This window comes from Petaurus breviceps, unplaced genomic scaffold (genome assembly GCF_028583685.1).
Source record: "Petaurus breviceps papuanus isolate PSGF00001 unplaced genomic scaffold, PetGlider_PUasm1.0 91133, whole genome shotgun sequence".
Taxonomy (NCBI): domain Eukaryota; kingdom Metazoa; phylum Chordata; class Mammalia; order Diprotodontia; family Petauridae; genus Petaurus; species Petaurus breviceps.
The window spans coordinates 24,032,324-24,049,407 of NW_027187419.1; the positions used below are offsets into that span (position 1 = coordinate 24,032,324).

General features: G+C 37.2%; 1 protein-coding gene and 1 pseudogene across 1 annotated transcript in view; one reads left to right on the forward strand and one right to left on the reverse strand.

Moving 5' to 3' along the window:
* CNTN5 (contactin 5) overlaps window positions 1-17,084 on the reverse strand; it is a 1,715,246-nt gene that overhangs the window by 1,617,605 nt on the left and 80,557 nt on the right. The window lies entirely within an intron of this gene.
* On the forward strand, window positions 12,679-13,037 carry LOC138155192 (large ribosomal subunit protein eL31-like; annotated as a pseudogene).

The following is a 17,084-nucleotide window of genomic DNA, read 5'->3' on the forward strand; positions in this document are numbered from 1 at the left end:
TGCTCTAGAGTGGCATCAGTCAGTGTAAGAAGAGAGAGTAGAGTTTATTCAAGATTTGTTACAAAGGTGAAATCTATAGGCCTTGGCAATAGATTGGATATGGGGACTGAGAGTGAAGAATTCATGATGATTCCCAGGTTGTGAAAATGATAATTTGGAGGATGGTATTGTCCTTTACAATATTAGAGAAGGTAGGAGTTGGGGTGGGAGAGCTTGGTTTTAGAGAGAACGATGATGAGTTCTATTTTAGACATATTGAGTTTCAGATGTCTACTGAACATCCAGTTTAAAATATGACATTGGAGATTAGCAGAATGTATGGGACAGGATAAGTATCACAGAATAGAGATAGTAATTAAATCCGTGGGAGGTTATGAGTTTACCAAGTGAAGAAGGAGGGAGAAGAAGCCCCAGGACAGAACTTGGTGTAACATCTATGGTTAGAGGGCATGATCTGGAAGAGGATTTAGCAAAGGAGACAGAGAAGGAGCAGTCAGAAAAGTAGGGAAAAACCTAGAGAGAAGATAGTATTGAGGAGGAGTGATCAATAGTAACAAAGGCTGCAGAAAGGCTAATGAGAAAGGGTCATTTAATTTGGCAACTAAGATATCATTAGGAATGTTAGAAAAAAAATTTTGGTGAAATAAGATCAGAAGCCAATTTGGAAAAGGATTAAGAAGAGAATGAGAGGAGAGCAAGTAGAAGCATCTATTATAAATGACCTTTTTGAGGAATGTAGCTACAAAGTGCAGAAAATATGGAGAATAATAGTTCTAATGAATGGTCTTGAATCCTAGGAAAAAATAATTTAAATCTTAAAGTCTACTTGACAGACCATGAAGAAGAGAATTTTGAGCTTAGAAGTGATATGACCACATATGGAATAAGAAAGACTATACCAGTGAAGATATGACTTATGAATTAGAGGGAAAAGGTAAATAGGCAGGGAGACTAAACATGCATAAAAGACAAATTATTATTTAAATTATTATTACTCTAATATTATTATTACCATTATTACCACCACAAAGTATAGAATGAGCTAACAAAAAAAATTCTCTGATTATCAGTTTCCTCATCTAGAAAATGGGGATAATAACAAATGTTCTACACAGAGATTTTAGGGTAGCACCTTTAAGGACAAAAATCATAAAATGCAACTTATTATTTTGAAACCAGAGACTGTTAGGATTAATAGACAATGGAAGGGTGAGGTAAGGGTTTGCTTTTTTATTTTTTTTTCCAAGATGGGGGAAATATTGGTATGTTTATAGATAGTAGAGAATGAGCCAGTAGAGAGGGAGTGGTAGATGGAGTGGAATAGGAAAAGATTTAAGTGAAAGGAAATATGTTGTCTAATGGAATAGGCATTCTAGAGGGCAAGTGGAAGGGCTAGATGGAGTAAAGTTGAAACTTTGAGGTGGAAGGGTTGAGGGGGATGGGAATAAGAAATCTGGTAGTGGGGGTGGGGAATGGGGTTTAAATGAAGATTTATAATAGTTCAGAGTCACTGGGATATGAAGGGTATGATCAGGTGTGAGACTATTCATTTCTGAGTACAGGACACTATTTTTCTACATGGAGGTAGAAATAGCCTGGAGATGGAGGTTAAGTGCAATGTGAGATCAGGAACATATGATGTGAGCCCCTGATTCACTACTCTACATCCCTCCAAAGGCAGGAGATTAATGAGATAATAAAAGATAGCTGCCATTTTATGATACTTGGACATTTGCAAAGCACTCTAGATTCATTATCTTATGTGATTCTCAAAACAATTCAGTGTGGCAGATGATATGATTAACCTTTTTATACAGATAAGGACACTGAGGCTCAGCAAGATTAATTCCCTCACTCAAGGTTATAGGGCTAGTCAATGTCTAAGGTATGATGTCATACTTAGACCATCTTAACTCCAAGTTCAGCCCTTTATTTACCACACTGTCTTGGTGTGTACTGAACTACAAGGCTTCTTTGGTCCTTGCAATTAATAATAATCATAATATGCTTATATAGCACTTAAAATATGCCAGGCACTGTGCTAAGCACTTTAAAATTTTTATCTCATTTGATCCTCACAACAGCTATAGGGGGCAGGTACTATTATTATCCCCATTTTTACAGATAGGGGAACTGAGGCAGATAAAGGTTAAGTGACTTGGGCAGAGTTTATAAGCTCATATTTGAACTTAGATCTTCCAATGCTCTTGTTACTGTACAATCTATCTCCGTTTTCCTAGAGGACCACAAAGAAAGGTTTTGAAGGAAAAAAAATACAAGGACTGTATTTACACTAATTGAAGGTTGAAGGTTCTAAAAATCTCTTAGGATGCTTAAGTAAAGCACAGAGGCTCCATATCCATACTGTGGTACTGACCATTACATAGTAGTGACCCAGCATCTCCAGGTCTTCAAAAGGCCAATCAACTGCCTTTGATAAACCTTTGTTTTATATTTTCTTCTTTCAAATAAAGAAATGCAGTCATTTCTAAACTGTAGCACTTACACAGAGAGGCAGTAATCATACTACTGAGTTCATTTAAAACATCTTTTTTTTTTTATGTTAGATGCCATACAATATAATGAGTTTAAATGAAACTGGAAAATGAGTCTGAGTAGCTTTGGTTCTTACTGTCACATGATTTAGTACATTAGACAGCAGAAATCAAGGTACGCTAGTCAGTCAGTCAATAAACATTTATTAAGTATCTATTAGTTGCACTATACTAATTGTTAGGGATACAAAGAAATGTAAAGGTAGCCCCTGGGCCTCTAGGAACACACAGTCTAATGAAAGAGACAGCAAGCAAACAAATATATTAAAACAAGAGACATATAGGACAAATAGGAAACAATTAACAAAGGGAAAGCACTACAATTAAAGAGTATCAGAAAAGGCTTCCTGTAGAAAGTAGAGTTTTAGCTTAGAGAAGTCCAGGGAAGCCAGGAAGCAGAAATGTAAAGGGAGTGCATTTTGGGGTAGAGGAAGGGCCAGAGAGAATGCCCCAAAATGAGAGATGGAGTGCCTTGTGTGGGGAAAACCCAAAAAGCTCAGTGTCACTGGATCAAAGAGTACTTGGTAGGTATAGGGAGTAAGAAGACTGGAAAAGGGGTGGCAGCGAGGAGGTTATGGGAGGGATTTGAAAATCAAACAGAAGCTTTTATACTTTATCTGGACAGTAAAAGGAAGCCACTGGAATTTATTGAGTAAGGGGGTATAACATGGTTGGACCAATGATTTAGGAAAATCATTTTGGTGGCTGAGTGGAGAATGCACTGGATTGGGGAGTCATTTGTATCAGGCAGACCAATTAGCAAGCTACTGTATTGTGAAAAATTGAGCTACTGCACCAGAGTGGTTGGCAGTATCAGAGGAGAGAAGATGGCTTATTCTAGAAATGTTGCAATTGTGAAATCAATAGGCTTTGGCAACAGATTGAGTATAGAAGGTGGTGAGTAAAAGTGAGATTTTGAGCTTGGGGGACAGAGAGTCTGATGGTATCCTTGACAGTAAAAGAAAAGTTTGGAAGTGAGGAGAGTTTAGGGGGAAAGATAATTCCAATTCTGGACAGGTTGAGTTTAAGTTGTTTACAGGGACATCAAATTTGAAATGTCTGATAGGCAAATGCAGATACATGACTACAGCAAAGAGATTAGAGATGGAAAAACTGTAGGACTAAGATTTTTCATTAAATTACCTCTGTAGCAACCAGGCTCGAGAAGTGAGACAGAAAAGCTGTAGCCAGAATCAAAAGCAATTTGGCAAAGTTTTGTTCTTTGTTTGCTTGTTTTTGGTAAGGAAGAGAAAATTCAGAGATCCAAGGCATATATAGAGCAATAGTCTGGACAGATATTATATTCTTCCTTTCTGACTTTCATCTGAAGTGGGAAGCAGGTGTTGAATGAAGTCACAGTAAAAAGATTTTGAGACATCAACATCTGTATCAGGGAGACTAGCATCCTTTAAAGGTCAGATTTGAACACCCAGTGACTGAGGAACAGATGTATTTCGATTAATATCCATCTCTCCTTGGAAATTGCATGCATCCTATAATTCTCTATCTTATCCATAATATGTGGACTCAATGTTTTACTAAGCAAACCAAGGAAGACTGAAAAGGACATAGCATATATGTAACCTGATTTAAACCTAGATTTCTGATCAAGCCTTTCCAGCTGTAGGAAATTCTAGAAATTACATCCTTAATACCATTGTTTCCCAAATGTGTTCTATAGGCTATCCTGTTTGCTCCAAGGTCTTGACAGTTTTCTCTTTATTTCCCTCCTAGCTCTCAGATCTATAACTCCAGCTCCCTATACATACACACATCAGTTATAACTGGATCACTTCCATTTAATAACTGGCAAATCTGATTCTGTTGGCATAATGGAAGACTCATTTTTGTTTCTAAGTTTGTTCTGATACTTCTTTGTCTAGAGTTAACAAATGGTTTATTTTTATTCATTTTTCAGTGGAAGTGTCTGTTTCATTGCACTTATGGCTGGGGAAAAATAGAGTCTCATCTCATCTTTGTAAATTTAAGCATTGAACTTGAAAGCATGGTCTTCTTAAAAAAGAAATAGAAGCTGAAAAATGCTGTGGGGCCCAGTATGTATGCTACAGAGATGAGCATAGCTGCCTTTTAAGAGATTGACTTGAGACATTATGGGGCTATTAGATGGAATGACAGAGGACAAGGATAGAATGGAAGATGACTTAAGCCTAGCAGAGCTGAGAGGAGTCATAAAGGTAAGCTCCCTGGCACAGTGCACATAGAATGTTGAACTTGGAGTGAGAAAGACTAGACTTCAAACCCTGCCTCAGACCCTTTAACTATTTGTGTCACCCTTGACAAATCATTTAACCTGTTCTGAATTAGTTTTCTAATCTTTAAAATAACAGCATCCGTGTCTTGGGGTTATTGTGAAGATAGAATGAGGTAAACTGTGATGTGCTCTCTAAACTTTAAAATGATATAAATATGCCAATTATTATTATTAACAATAATATATGGATCACAAGGTGGCCTTCAAGGCCCCATACTCTCTAGAGAGGAAGATCAAAGAGATTCAAGTAGTCATTAGCAATTTAAATGAATAGAATTCACACATGGGGGTAGATAGAAATACTATTATTAATCAACAAAAGATTATGATTACACTAGGGTATGAGTAATTAGAAGCTAAAGATACAGCATTCTCACATATTTTATTTTTATATACTGGCACAGTATACCATAAGTAGGATAATTGAACATTAAAGGATGTATAAATGAGATGTATCTAAAAAGCTTAAATTTAAGCTCACTTCCTTTCCTATGGACTCAGTGAGTGAAGAATTAAATGGAACAATGAGAGAATGTGCTGAAGTAGAAAGGTTGCCAAACACGAGGCAGAAACTTAAGTTCAAATCCTCTAACCACTACTTATTATAGCTGTGTGACACTGGTCAATACATTTAACCTCAGTTTCCTTACATGTAAAAAGAAGAAAATAATACTTCACAAAATTATTGTGAGGAACAAATTAGATAATGCATGTAAAACACTTTGGAAAATTTAAGGTGCTATATACATTTTAGCTATTTTATCTAGGAATTTTGTCCTCTGGGGATCATGTACCATTAAAAAGCACTCCAGGGAAGATATCTTCCACTCACCAATGAAGGAGCAAATCAGGGCCATATGCCACAGACCCTCCTATTCCCAATATCCAATAATAATTACTTCTAAGATGACTGAACATATAGGCAATGCGTTTTAGTGAATAGAGTGCCATCGCTGGAGGAGTAACTGGATTCTAACTCTTACTGTACCATTGTGAATAAGTTATTCAACCTCTTCAAGACTCAGTCTCTTCATCTGTAAAACAGGAATAACAGCTGTATTACCTATCTCATAGGGCTTTTCTGAAGCTCAAATGAGATTTATGTAAGCCATTATAGGGATGTCAACCATCATAATTGTAAATACAAAGCAATAAAGTTATTGTTCACTTTGCTGTATTGGCCTAGAAGCCAACATGTTATACAAGGGATCAGATGAAGATATGAATCATAAAATTTCTAAGAAAAATTACAATATGCTTCTCAAATTCATGGTTTAAAAACATGGAAAATTATTAGGCAAAAATTTCTGGGAAAATGAAGAGAATTTCTTTACAGAATATAGAGTGATATTAAATGGAATCTTGAAAAGTCTTTTCATCTGCATTACTATCTTTGCTGTATGTTTATTGGGTTAAGAATCATTCCAGTTAAGTTAATGTGGTTGTTGTTCGACAGTTAATTCTGAAGAGTCCTACTCAATAAAAAGCACTAAACACATTGAAGAGCCTGCAAGCTGGGGATTTATTTCTTTGACAAGCCAACTCTTTCAATTTTATGGAGACACGAAGGAGAACATATGTCAGGCTAATAGAAAAAGTGAAGTGCAACTAAGCCAAATAGAAAATTTTGTTTTTAAGCATTTAAAAATATTTAGAGTCACATTTTTATAGAAATCATTGGCTTTTAAACATCTGCTTTAGAATTAGGTTTTTACCTCTCTATCTCCACTCTTCACTATATTAAAATTCTTTGACTTTTCAAAAGGTAGAGTTGAATTATCCTAGAGCCAGACTTTGTCAGGTTCTGCTAGAATGATAGCAAAGAGTGTTGAGAATATTTCCAATGAAATCACCATCTCAACCATGTGTCTTAAAAGGCTTCCACTTTCTTAAGTCATCAAATCTAAACAATTTTCTGACTTTTGCCCTCTTGGAAAATATAATTTGACTTAACATTTGTTGAAGTTGTCCAGTTGTTTCAGTCACATCTGAAATCTTTTTGACCCTGTTTTAGGGTTTTCTTGGCAAAGATACTTTAAGTGGTTTGCCATTTCCTGCTCCAAATCAGTTAACAGATGAAGAAACTGAAGCAAAGAGGGTTAAGTTACTTGCCCAGGGTCAAACAGCTAGTAAGTGTCTGAGGCTGGATTTGAACTCAGGTTTCCCATCCACTGTACCATCTAATATTCTCCAACACAAAAAGTTCTGTTCTAGTCTAGTTGGTTTCTTTACTCTCCTATGAATATAGTGATTATTGCTACCTGTCACAGGGCAGTAAAGCACCAAAGAATGACTCAAGGTTTTACAAATCATTCTAAATCCTTTCAGGGCTGGAAGGCCAAATTCAGGCCCCAAATTTCCCACCTGGACCATTAGAAACAGAAATAGCAACCATGAAAATGGGAATGAAATATGGTGGGGAGCGGAGAGTGGCATGGTCTCAACTAGACTATTTTAGATAATAAGATGTGTATCTAAATTAAATTGGAATTCTCTGAACTGAAAACAAAAACAAAAAAGCACTACACATGTATTGTATCTGACCTAACAGTAAAGTGGAGAACTGTTGACAGAATTCTGGCAAAGCTCTTATCTCACATCATGGTATCACGGCTTTTATGACTATATCGGTACATATCACACTCTAATCTCATTTCCTTATTGTTAGTTTGTAGGTGGTATGCGAGAGAGTCCAGATATTATAAATTAATTTATTCAATGATCAGAAAGAGACAAGATATGAGAAACATTTTATCCAATACCCCTGGTAGAATGTCATCCCTGTAAAGGCCATCAATGCTTTCCTGCTTGCACACATGCTCCTGAATATATTGAAAACAATGTGATGTCCAATATCTTAGCACAACTTTGTTCAAAACTGCTTATAAAAACTGACCAAATTCTCCTGATTGTCATGTTTTGTTTTGTTTTTTCTCCTGGAGTAACTATTTAACATTTTTGATTACTTGTTAATGCTAATGTTCTCTAATAGCATAAAAGGAAGCAAGATATCCCTGAGTCCCTTGACTGAAACATATGAATCCTATGCCTAGGCATGCCACAGAAGAATGTCCAAACTCAATAGAGGAGCTTGGTTTCATGAAATCAAATCTAGTAACACAGCTTATACTTGGCCTGGTCTCTTGAGTGCCAAAGGAAAGTGAATTACAAGTGGCTCTATAATAGCCATAGCAGAACTCAATTCTCATCTGTAACATCTGTAAAAAATGCATGATAAGATCTGTAGGGGACTTGAAAATAAATGAAATGAGCAACCCCTTAACAACAGAAAAGAAAATAAGATTGTAAAACATTTGGAGAAATTCACATAGACAGCCAGCAGGAATTTTCTGTATTTCTAAAATGTGTAATACACACAATTATTCTAGACTCCAATTACATAAATCCTGGGTCAACCTGTGATCCTAGGTCACTCACTTAAACTTTCTCAAGCTCAATCTCTGTATATGTAAAATGGATCTAATAATACCTTCAATGTTTACCTCACAATGTTATTGTGAAGTAAAATTAGACAATGTATTTAAAGTACTATGTAAATGTCAGGTATTGTTATTTTTTTATTTTCTTATCTTTCCTGTCATTTTCGTCTGATCCTTCATTTCATTTCCAACATACATTGTGAAACAGCATCCCTGAATCATAGGAGATGCCATTATAGGAAGCAGGCAAAATAAAGAATTGGATAGTGTGTGAAAAATACTGGGGGAAAAATGACTTGCTTTCATGCCACTTGGCTTATAGTATAATCAGAAATCTGATTTTTTATATCTGTCACAGTATCAGTATGATGCCAAACATCAAAGTGGAAAAAATTATATCTGTCAGCCATCCAGATATTTTGTGTTTCTGTTGTCATGCATCTGAATATTTAGAAAAGTTTTGATCTGGAAATCTTGATATCTTTTTCAAGTTTTATTGAAATTTTTGTCTTCTTATAGTCACGTTTGCCAGACTATGGGTCTTTCTATTTGAAAATATTAAATTAAAAATTCATACTTCAATGGATAACAAACTACTTGTCAGAAACAAAGTATGCACCTACAACAGGTGAATGAGTGGCTGCAGGGGATTCAAGTTTAGGAAGTATAAAAAATATGATTTACCAAACCCCACCCCATTCGCTTTCAAATGCTCACTTATCTCTCACCAGGAAGGACATTATTCTTACAGAATCATCATTTATATATTATATTAGGATAAAGCACTCAAGATCTCACCTGATCTGAACTTTTTTAAAGGTAGTAGATATTGAAACCCAAATAGTTTTACTCTGCTCTCCATGTGCCATTAGGTATTATTTGGAAGATGGGTAATCATATACTTATGACCCATGAGGGTCTTTCTTTCTAGAACAAAGATTGTAGTTTCTGACCATGTTATACCTTTTGACAATTTTTTCCATAGCTGTCAAAATAGGTTAAATGGAAAGAAAGTGATGAAGTTGTAAAATAAATATTATTTATAGGAGCAATAAAATGCAAGAGGTTCTTTGGTAAAAGAAGAATGTAGGTTATTGCTATTTTCCTTTAATATCTCCATTGTTATGAAGTAGCCTCAGGGTTTAGACATTGCTTCTAATCTTAGTTCAAAAGAAAATTATCTGTTTTATCAGCCTATATCTCATAATTTAAATGCTGCCATACCTAATGAAAAATTTCTGATAAATTAATTGTAAAAGTCATCAATGTATTTGTATAATTTAGTTCTTATTCAATGATTAATGCACATTTGATTTCATCAATAACCCAGGTATTTATTTTCACTGACACCTTAGAAACATCCATAGTTGTTGATTTTGAAAAACAAACCTGGATATTTGAAAAATAATAGCTTAATTACTGTCTTGAGAATATTTCATTTTCTAATTTAAAATAATTTCAGAGTTTATTTGGTTGTCAGAAACAAAATGTGATTTCCAAGAATGTTAAGGGAGAAACTTAAAACAATCTTTTCATTTTATTGATGTGTTACTGGAGATGTTGTGCAGACAATGAATAATTCATGAGTACATAGCATCTGTAACTAATTCTAAATACTTTTTCTGTTTTTCACATGGACACCTCTATGGAACATATATAGATTGGAATCTTTATTCTAGATACCTTGTGATATTGCAAAAGTGTTACGATATCATATCAGTGTTTTGCAACACAATCCCCCCCCCAAGCTTATCCTAACCATCTCAATTTGTAGCATATAGAGAATATTTCATTGTATGACTGAAAACGAACAATTTTCTTTTTTTTTTTTTTTAAGCAATTGGGGTTAAGTAACTTGCTTACGGTTACACAGCCAGTTATTTCTGGGTGTGGTGTTGAGTATCTGAGCCTGGATTTGATCCAGGTCATCCCGACACTGGAGCCGGGTGCTCTTACTCACTGTGCTACCTGGCCGCCTGTGATAGTAATGGAATATAAAGATCCCCCTGTATTGGCTTGGTTTTCAAATTGATTGTGTTAAAACCCAGAGCTTGTTAATCCCACCTGCAGGATAGACTTGTTGACTTGAAAAGAGAGTCCTGAACTGAGAGGAGCTGGTAACGTAGATTTGGAGAGACAAGAGAGAGGCAGAAGAACTTTTGGGAAGCAGCACCCTCATGGAGGCAGAGAGAGAGACTGAGAGAATTGCTGGGGGCCACTTTGAATTGCCCTGGACTTTTGAGACCTGCCCCCTGAGCTGCCAAGGACTGAGGAGACATGGCTGTTTTGCTGGTACTTTGTCTGTCTGTTTTGATGTTGTTTTGCCAGATTTGTCCACTGGTGAAAGACAGTCCTGTTGTTGAAGAAGTTCTGGAACCTTTCTGTTGGCTAAGAGCTCCTGAGACTGTCCTGCAGACAGAGAGTGAATACTGTCCACTGGTGAAAGACAGTGCTGTTGTTGCAGGGGTCGGTGAACCTTTCTGTTGGTTCAGAGCTACTGAGACTGTCCTGCAGACAGAGTGAATACTGTCCACTGGTGAAGGGCAGTGCTGTTGTTGCAGGGGTCTGGGAACCTTTCTGTTGGTTCAGAATCCCTGAAGAAGGATTTTCTTGTTGTATGTTTACAGAAATCCTAGGAGAAGGTTTTGCTAATGTTTTCAGGGGTTCTAGAACTGTTCTACAGACAGAGGATGAATTAATGAAGAGACTGGCAATGTATCTTGTGGCCTTGCTAAGCCTTGTCTCCCCAGGAACTAAGATTGCTGAGAACTTGCCTCTTGTCAAGATGAAGAAAAGACCTCCATTTGGGTATTAAGTGCTGTGCTTAAACTTGTTGTAACTCTGGGGTAGATTCAATTGTGATCCAGGGGTGGGGAACTTTTGACCTTTTTTGTGTTCTATGGTTGAACAAAAGAATGTACTTTACTTATGTTTGGAAACTAATCTCCATTTGAGAAGAGGGGTTTTGTGGTGGACTAAATGAAGGTACAGCCTAGGGGTGGAGTAGTATTTAGAACAGGGACTTTGTAATTGATTGAATGAATGAAAGGTCCTGGGGTGGGGTAGTACTTGGAGATTATTTATTCCCACTTAGTAAATGCTGTATTTTGAATGATGTCATGTTTTGACCTTCTCTGTTCTTAATTTGTCACTGAATAAAATGGAGAGCACCTATGCTGGTATTCTGAACTTTGGGAAGTTGCCTTTCCTTGGCATTACATTACACCACCCCATGAACAATTTTCTAAGTGAGAAAAGAAATATCTAAATCATACTTATGTTCTACCATTGGCTTTACCTCTTTTTCTTGTGGAAAATAATTATTGATAATAGTTAATATCAATTATTATGACTATTATTATATATGTGAACAATAAATATCTTTTTTATTCTAACTATTGCATTGTGTAAGGTTTTTTAAAAATGCCATTTTTCAGACGAGGTAGAGAGAGGTAAAGTGACTTGCCCAGGATCAAGTAGTGTTGTACCATGGTTGGGAACTGGAACTGGGATTTATTTTTATCTTAAAGGGAAAGGGAGGAAGGAAGGAAAAGCAAAGAGCAATACTGAAGTGGAGATAAATTATTTGAATTATTAGAAAATAATTAAGGGCCTTACCCTATCTGTAGTTAAAGGGTCATATTGGGGAATATTTGGAAATAAAAATTAGAAAGCTAAAGTAGAGCCATTTGCTGTGTCTTATAGTACTAGTCCAGAGTTTGCATTCCATTTGTAATCTTAACTGGTAAGTGCAATGATAAACACAATGTTTATGTAAGTTTATTTAGCAACATATGAAATAAATTATTAAGAAGACATTAGGGGTCATGTAGGAGGCTAGCAAAGAACCCTTGCCTTCATCCTTCTCAATCTCTCTGCAGCCTCTGACCATGCTTCACATTGTTGATGTGACAGGGGATGCTCTCTTTCTATACTTCACAGACCCTTGGCTTCCAGACCCTCATTTCCTACTTCTTTCCACTCATTGCTGGTTGGCTGATAGTTCCTGTATCTGTATCCTTCATTGTCTCGTCTTCATTTTGGTCCCTAAATATCACAGTCCCCCAAAGCACTCTCATGGGACCAATTTTTTTTCCTCTCTATATTTATTCTTTCCCTTAGTTAACTGACTTACAAAATACCTAGCCCCAATCTCTTTCTAGACCTACATTTGCAATTACTTACTGATCATCTCCACCTTAACATCCCATAGACTATTTAAACTTAACACATCCCAAGTCAAACTTAGCACATTAGCTCAGTTCTCCAAACTTGGAGTTGTTTGCATTCTTCTATGAGGCATATGCCTATCAGTTACTGAAGAATAACTGATATGAAGAAATTACGTGAAGACATATACAATAGATTTTCAGAAGTTTTCCTCAGGCTTTACGACCTGGTCCCAGGCAGGATGGCTCCCACCAAGAAGGGTGGCGAGAAGAAGGGGTGCTCTGCCATCAACGAGGTGGTGACCAGCAAGTACACCAGAAAAGTCCACAAGCAGATCCACAGCATAGGCTTGAAAAAGCAAGCTCCCCAGGCTCTAAAGGAAATCTGCAAATTTGCCATGAAAGAAATGGAAACTCCAGATGTACTCATTGACACCAGACTCAAGAAAGCTGTTTTCGCCAAAGGAATAAGGAATGTCCCCTACCCTATCAGATTGCATTTGTCCAGGAAATTCACCAAACAAGCTGTATACATTGGTTACATTGTGTGCCTGTTACCACTTTCAAAAGCTTACAGACAGTCAATGTGGATGAAAACTAAATTGAACTTCGTTTAAATAAAGTTATAAAATATAAAAAAAAAAGAATTTTTCCTCTTTTTATGAAATTGATGTTTTGGGTCTTCTAAAAATGAGACACTTTTCAATGTTATTACTGAGAGTCAGCATGGCATAGTTGATAGAGAACCTGTCTTGGAGTTGAGAAGATCTGAGTTCAAGTCTTGTCTCTGATACATTCTGGTTTCATGATCTTAAACAAGGTACTTAGCCTCTAGATGACCCTAGCATTTCTAAGACTATACATTGAAGAACAGGGGTTAATCTGGATTGATAAAGAGAGTTTCTTCACTTCAAGCTCTGTAAATGATTGACTCTCAATCACAGTATTTTATTACAAGTAAGTATTCAAAGGGATATGTCACAGAAAAAGTATGGTTAGTGTTGGTGATGGAAACCTTGAAAATTTAAGGTCCTTCTAGTTGTTGTTCATGGATGAATCTTGAATAAACGTAAGCCTGTACTTTCACTTAAGAATCTACTTAAAGAAATGTATGACCTATTAAGTGAAAGACACTTAGTGTAGTGCTCACTTAGGGATGGGAAGATCCAGGATCAGATCTGGGTTCAGATATTTAGTAGTTTTTGATTCTGGGCAGGTAATTTAATCTCTCTGGGTTCCAGTTTCCTCAATGATAAAATTAGGATTACAATATATTTAGCATTTACTTCATAGGATTGTTGTGATCGTTGGCCCCGGAGTCAGGAGGACCTGAGTTTGTTCCAGCCCCAGACATTTAACACCCACACAAAAAAAAACTAGCCATGTAACTTTGGGCACACAAAAGGCTACAAAATGCCAATTAACATTATTTATCCTAAGGGTATATTCATTGTTCATATTCCAGAGTCCCTGCTCACCCTATTCCCCACCTCCACCTCTAGTCTTAAATTATTATTTGATGGTGTGAAAATCTGTATTCAACTCATCCACACCTTTCTTGAATTACAGAATATAAAGTCAATCATGCCCAACCCTAGGTTTCCCCCGAAAAAAAATTGCACTTGTTTTAGTTTGTCCTTATAAGGCAGCCACTTATGCCTGTTTCACTCCTTTTGACTGCCTTTAGTCCTGTTACATATTTGTAAGGAAGTGGTGATCTGAAATACACACAATATTCCACAGAAAATGAATGGTTCCATATATATTTTTTTAGAGATAAGTGTGGTAGGTATGGAGAAACTGCTGTTTAAACATTGCTGTCATGTTTTAGTTTATATATCCAAAATGCTTATTTAAAAGCGTATACTTTTAAAAGAACATTGCTTTAAGAAACAGACTCATCTTATAAGAAACAAAGGCCTAAGAGCAAGGCTGCCCTCTTCGTTGTATGTAGTTCTTCAAAGAGGGCAAATTAGTAGTGAAGAAAGGAGGTAGCTTTGGGGTGTTTAGCACTCTGGGACACTTGGTAAATCAAAATAGTTAGAGGCAGGAGATGCTCTAGCACGGCAATCAGCCTGGAGTAACTAAGGAAAGAAACTGCTAGGGAACAGCAGGGGATGTACCCCTGCCATGTAAAAAGAGCAAATACTAGGTCAATCGTGACCCCATGGGCAGAAAGGCAGAAAAGTCAAAAACCACACTGGCTATTTTCTGCATGAGGAGGAAAACATGTATTGCTGGCCAGTAGTGCAGGCCTCATTAGCAGAAGTGGGATACCTGTCTGTCACCTACACCTGAGGCAGCTAGCTAGCTAATTAAGATCTTTGTAGCAGAAGTGAGAAAACAAGCCTAAGGGTTAAATTTTCACCCCCCACAGCTGAGTCACAAACCAGACTCCTGGAATAGAGCCCTTAAATTCTCTGGTAGGAAGAAAGGACAGCTGGTTAGGATTGTGTCTTAAGTTAGGTAAAGTCCAAAAGTTAAGTAAAACAAAAAAAAGAAGGAAAAAAGTGGCATATATATATATTCTTTTTTCTTTTATATGCCTCATATATGCGTGTACATATAATACCTATGTGAGAGAGAGAGAGAGGGAGAGAGAGGGAGAGAGAGAGAGAGAGAGAGAGAGGGAGAGAGGGAGAGAGGGAGAGAGGGAGAGAGAACTTCAGTGAGTTTAGTTTTATGCCTCTTAAAATATCCTTTTAATTCCCACCACCACCAACCTCAGGAATGTTTTATCCTGTGTTTAGTCATCCATTGATTATCTGCTACCCTATTCTTTCCTTTGGCAGAACTGCCAATATGCAAAATTCCTTTTCCTAGCACAGCAATGATTTTTAGAAAGGATTTTATATCATTAGATATGAGGGCTGTAAAAGAGCTATAAAAGGCATCTGACATCATGAATTCTAATTCTACCATCTCATTTTACAGATAAAGAAACTAAGGGCCTCGGTGTCCAATAATATAAAAATGAAGGCTGTACTGAATTACAATTTTTTTAAGAGAAGAAAGGCAATGTAGTTCAAAAAGCACTGAGTTTAGATTAAGGAAACCTGAATGCTAGACCGACTGCCTTCAACTAATTCTGTGATTATCACAGCAGCTCAAATTGGAAGGAAATTTAAAGGCCACTGAGTCCAACTTGTAACTGAATGAGAATCCCTTCTGCAAAATTCCTGAATAAATCAGCATCAGGTCTTTCCCCTGAAGACACGCAGTGAGAGGGATTGTACTGAAATAGCCTCTTGCTTTTTGGAACAACCCTAATTCCTAAGAAGCTTTTCTCTTCATAGACTTCTTTCCTTTGAAACTTCCACACATAGTTCCTCCTTCTTTCTTCTTAGTCCCAAAAGAACAAGACTAATTCAACTTTTAAATGAGAGCCCTACAAACAATTGAAGAGAGCTCTCCAAGTCTTCCTCTATCATGGCTATAGATTCTTCATTTCCTCAAAGGGTTCTTACATGGAATAATTCTGAGTTCCTTCACTACTTTTTGTCATAGTGTAATGTAATGCCAAGGAAAGGCAACTTCCCAGGTTCAAAATACCAGCATAGGTGCTCTCTATTTTATTCAGTGACAAACCAAGAACAGAGAAGATCAAAACATGACATCATTCAAAATACAGCATTTACTAAGTGTGATTAAATAATCTCCAAGTACTACCCCACCCCAGGATCTTCCAATCATTCAATCAATTACAAAGTCCCTGTTCTAAATACTACTCCACCCCTAGGCTATACCTTAATTAAGTCCACCACAAAACCCCTCTTCTCAAATGGAGATTAGTTTCCAAACATAGGTAAAGTACCTTCATTTGTCAATCACAGAGCACAATAAGGTCAAAAGTTCCCCACCCCCTGGATCACAATTGAATCTACCCCAGAGTTACATCAAGTTTAAATACAGCACTTAATACCCAAATGGAGGTCTTTTCTTCATCTTGACACGAGGCAAGTTCTCAGCAATCTTAGTTCCTGGAGAGACAAGGCTTAGCAAGGCCATAAGATACATTGCCAGTCCCTTCATGAATTTATCCTCTGTCTGTAGAACAGTCCTAGAACCCCTGAACACATTAGCAAAGCCCTCTCCCAGGATTTCTGTAAACATACAACAAGAAAATCCTTCTTCAGGGCTTCCGAACCAACAGAAAGGCTCCCAGACCCCTGCAACAACAGCACTGTCCTTCACCAGTGGACAGTATTCACTCTGTCTGCAGGACAGTCTCCAGACCCCTGCAACAACAGTACTGTCCCTCACCAGTGGACAGTATTCACTCTCTGTCTGCAGGACAGCCTCAGGGCTTCTTAACCAAATGCCAGGTTCCAGGACTTCTTCAACAAAAGGACTGTCTTTCACCAGTGGACAAATCTGGCAAAACAACATCAAAACAGACAGACAAAGTACCAGCAAAACAGCCATGTCTCCTCAGTCCTTGGCAGCTCAGGGGGCAGGTCTCAAAAGTCCAGGGCAATTCAAAGCGGCCACCAGCAATTCTCTTAGTCTCTCTCTCTCCACGAGGTGCTGCTTCCAAAAAGATCTTCAGTGTCTCTCCAAATCTACCTCACCAGCTCCTCCCAGTTCAGGACTTTCTTTTCACATCAACAAGCCCATCCCACAGGTGGGATTAACAAACTCTGGGTTT